Below are 4,482 nucleotides of genomic sequence, written 5' to 3'. Positions count from 1 at the left end.
AATTTTTCCTGGAAACATTCCATGAGGCCCGTTTTTCTATTCTTGAAGGAAATGTTGATAAGAACATGGAAATAAATCTAGAGACCAGGCAACGCAGGGCCACAGGACCTGGAGGCAAGCAAGCTGGCCCGCATCCCAGCTGCTGGTGCCCGGCTCTGGCTCTAGAGGCTTCACTCTTTGCTGCATTGCCCTCTCCTGTGGCCATTCAGCCTCACTCCCTGGACATCAGCTGCTTTCCAGAGTTCTTTCTTCCCCCCCCCCCCCCCTCCCCCTCCCCCTCCCCTCCCCCTCCTCCCTCTTCATCTTCTTCTTCTTCTTCTTTCTTCTTTTGCTCTGTCACCCAGGTTGGAGTGCTGTGGTGTGCTCTCTGCTCACTGCAACCTCTGCCTCCCAGGTTCAAATGATTCTCCTGCTTCAGCCTCCGGAGTAGCTGGGACTACAGGCATGCACCACCATGCTAGGCTAATATTTGTATTTTTAGTAGAGACGGGCTTTTACCATGTTGACCAGGCTGGTTTCGAACTCCTGGGCTCAAGTTATCCACCCACCTTGGCCTCCCCGAGTGCTGGGATTGTAGGTGTGAGCCACTGCACCAGGCAGAGCTCCACTCAAGAAAATGACTGGGCCCTTTCCAGGTGCCATTTCTTTGGTCAGGAAATAATTCCATTCCTTATCCGGTTCTTACTGCTTTCCCCATCTCGGATTAAACAGCATTTCTCCAGGGAAGCCCTTCCTAGCTCCCTGGAAAGGGAGAACCCCTTGCTCTTTTTCCCCTTAGACTGTACGTGTCTCCTTTCCAAAAATGCATCCCAATGTTTAGTTGTTCTGTGTCTGTCTTGGCCACTGGACCACAAGCTCCCAGAGTAGCAGCGCTGTTTTTTTGTTTGTTTGTTTGTTTTTCCCTGTCTTAGCATTTACTTTCCCCACCCCACATTATCCGAACAGCCTTTACTAAGTTCCACAGGAAATGGCCCTGATGAAGACAAGGTGGGCGTTGCCTTCATGACTGGGCTGTGAGAGCTGCCTGGGAAGATGCGGACAGTGTGGGTGGGCAGGACAGCCAGTCATCCCCCCGCCAGCCCAGTAGCTTCCAGAAGCAGGTGCCCAGGTGCTACGGGGTCCCTCACAGGGCCAGGGGCAGGGACTGCACCTCCCCCAGGCACTCGTCGTCGGCCTCCTGGGGCTTGACCATTATCACATGGGTGGGGCGCTTGGAGCCCGAGGCTGCACCCAGGCGCGTCTTAGAGGCGATATTGACATACGGCAAATTTCGGTCCTCACACATGGCTGGGAGATGGCAGTACACCTCAATGGGCAGTGTGTCTTCTGTCAAAACCATGACCCCTTTTTCTCCTTTGTGGAGAAATTTCTGAACCTCTTTCACCCCGCGCCGACTCTGCTTCTGCTTCACAGCTTTCTTGATGCGTTTGTAGAGTTTCCGCGTGGGGCGGCGAGAAGCCAGAGGCTGCGCGATGGGGTTCTGGTTGACCAGCAGCTGCTGGCCGGTGCGCTCCCCGGAGCACGCCTCCGCCTGAGCCTCGGGCCCTCCGGATCTGCCTTTATTCTGGTCATCGCAGCGGCCAAGGAAACCGAGGAGGCGAGTCTCAGGCGATCTGAGGGCTGGTCTTCATGTGACTTTGACCAAGCCACTTGCTGACCTGTGTCTCAGTTTCCCCAAGTGAGAACAATCCTACTTTGCACTTAGCGTTGTCCTGGGGATAAAATCCATGTGTGTAAAGTGCTGACAGCGGGGTCTGTTACCCAGCAAATGACGTCTACGTGCTTGTTAGTGTTATTACCACTAAGGCTAAGGCGTGCAGAGACTCAGAACTCACTACGCTCCACTTCTCTCTCACCCCTCCGTGGCCCTAAATGCATCCAAAGAACCCTGGAGCTATAGAATACAGCTTGCAGACCTCTGTTCTATAAAGCCAAGGGATGTGCTTGTAATCTGGATTCTTCTAGAACAGCCCAGAATTAATGATCAGTTTACCAATTTCAGGCTTAGCATTATAAACAAAAGTAAATTTGAACTAACTGATCACCTAGGGCTGCTCACAAAGAGCATTGAGTCAGAGGCAGCCTGGCCACCAAGGGTTTTGTGGGGCAGCCATCAATAATGAAGCCAGTATTTGCTTAGCATCTACTATGGTTCAGGCAAAGTCCTGGTAAAACACTGGCAAGAAAGACCAGTCTCATAAATAGTAAATGTAGAGCTGGGTTTGAAGCCAATAGTCAGGCGTCAGAGTCACACTCTTTTTTCTTTCTTTCTTTTTTCTTTTGGAGACGGGGGTGGGGGATTTGCTCTGTCTCCCAGGCTGGAGTGCAGAGGTCCAATCAGGGCTCACTGCAGCCTCAGGCTCCTGAGCTTTACCAATCCTCCCTCCTTAGCCTCCTGAGTAGTGGTGAGTACAGGCGCATGCCACCATGCCCGGCTAAGTTTTTAAGTTTTTTACATTTTTAAGATTTTTGTAGAGAGAGAGGTCTTGCTATGTTCCCTGGGCTGGTCTCCACCTCCTGGGCTCAAGCAAACCTCCTGCATCAGCCTACCGAGGAGCTTACATGGCGGGCTGGAGTCATGCTCTCAATAACCGCAGTCTAATGCCTCTCTCTCATCATGGTGATTTGGCTCCTGTATGTTTTGGGGTGACAGTTAAGCATCAGAGGAAAAGCTCTGCTACCATAAAAACGTAAAAAACGGTTTCTCTAGAACATGCCTGGATACCAAGGTCTTTTCAGGCAGCTTTCAGTGGACGTGTGTTTTTATTTTCCCAGTGCTGGAATTGAGGCATGAGTTTGCTTACAATATTCGTGCTGGGGTGTGTGGATGTACAGGGCACCACTCATATGGGGCAGGTTTGGGAGCTGGATGAAGAAGGGAGAGGAGGGAGCTGGATGAAGAAGGGAGAGGAGGGAGCTGAGCCTCCAGGAGCACCCACGTGTTGGCCCTGGGCCCAGCCTTCACAGGGGGTAGCCCCTCAGTCCTCCCATCCAGCCCACCGTGCGTGTGCGCTCCCCATCTCACACCACGGGAGGGAAGCTTGGGTGTGGGAGAGGCCCCTACCAACCGCGAACTGCAAGGGAGCCTGAGAAATGGTCCTGGAGGGCGGCCACCGAGCAGCTTCCTGCAGCTGCCTTGTGCTAATAATTTAATTGTCGTCAAAACCTCCTCCTCATCAGCTTGTCTTCTTCCAGAGAGCAGAAAGCACAGATTACCGTCACCGGCCGCTCGGCCGCTCTCGGAGGCAGGCTCACCTACATGTAGATATAAGGGCGTCAATATGCACCGCTCCCCTCCCCCCAGCTTTGGGAACAACCTGCTCCCAGCCTGGCCGACCTGCTTTCCTCTGGCCTCTTTGCCTACCTGGCACGTGTGCTGCACGCAGAGTCTCCAGGCTGCGCTAACGTTTCCTAACCCGACTGTCTTTGCTGGGACTTCATTAGGAAACTGCCGCTTTGATGTTTTCTGGATGCATAGAGAGCAGCCCCTTCTCTAAGCCGAGTTCGGGGCTCACCTGAAAGTGAGAAGTAAAGAGGCTTTTTAAATTAATGGCATCAAATTGCACGTATGCAGCAGTGATAAAGCTACAAGCCTTTTATAACACTGGAGAGCAGCATCAACTGTCTTTCTTTTAATCCGAGGCTGCTTTTTAGAAATGTTTCTCGTGTGCAGGGAACAACCGGTTGCATGCTGAGCGGCAGCCAGGGGGCTTATTGTTGTCAGTAGGCAGGCCTGGCGGGGCGGCTCCGGGCCCGGTTCCTCGGCGCTGGCGGCCTCTAGGGGGCGCGGCGGAGGCGGCGGGGCCGGGGAGCGCAGCGCAGGGCCCTGCCATCTGGGTGTTCGAGGACGCGCCTGCGGAGGCGCGCCTGGCTCCGCGCTCCACTCCAATACCATCTTCTTCCCTTTTGCAGCTTCCCACTTCCCATCTGTGCCCACCCACGGGTTTCTCAAAGAAGTAAAAAAAAAAAATTGGCATGGTTCAAGGGAAAAGAATCAGGAATGTGTGGGCTCCCTCGTCCTGGGTTCACAGTGCTGGAGACACGTGGCCGCTGTGGCCCGGCCAGCTTCTCACGCCCATTCTGTAGCTCTGATCCCGCGTGACCTGCTGAGGCTGTGCATTTTGCCGCGCGGTGGAGATGGGGGTGCTAGTTGTACTTTATAAGTTGCCAGCAAAACGCTTTCTTTTTCTTTTCATCTTTGCCAGTGCTGCCTGCAGCCTCCAAAAGGCATCTTCAGAAGCTGATAATTAAAGCTATGGAATCCGAGCATGAGTAATCATTACCTATTTTGCTTGGGCGCAGTTTTTTAGAGAAAATGTCTTCTCCTCCAATAATTATTAGGTTATCATCTTGTCATATTGACTCCCCTAGGAGCCACGATTTGAGGATAAATGTTAGGTCAACCTTTGCTGTTCATTCTCTGATTCAAATAAATCTAGTATTCCAGGGGAAAAACCCAAACAAAATAAACGGCAAACTCCA

The 4,482-nt window shown here is 52.6% G+C and overlaps 1 pseudogene across 1 annotated transcript; it reads right to left on the bottom strand.

Moving 5' to 3' along the window:
* Positions 1-915: 915 nt before the first annotated feature.
* LOC108306693 lies at positions 916-1,572 on the bottom strand (annotated as a pseudogene). Its single transcript, XR_001826235.2, has one exon. The product of XR_001826235.2 is annotated as an H/ACA ribonucleoprotein complex subunit 2-like (transcript).
* Positions 1,573-4,482: the final 2,910 nt, after the last annotated feature.

This window comes from Cebus imitator, unplaced genomic scaffold (assembly GCF_001604975.1).
Source record: "Cebus imitator isolate Cc_AM_T3 unplaced genomic scaffold, Cebus_imitator-1.0 Scaffold73, whole genome shotgun sequence".
In the NCBI taxonomy this organism is placed as follows: domain Eukaryota; kingdom Metazoa; phylum Chordata; class Mammalia; order Primates; family Cebidae; genus Cebus; species Cebus imitator.
Note: the sequence above shows the minus strand (reverse complement) of the source record. Positions and strands in the feature narration are given on the sequence as shown.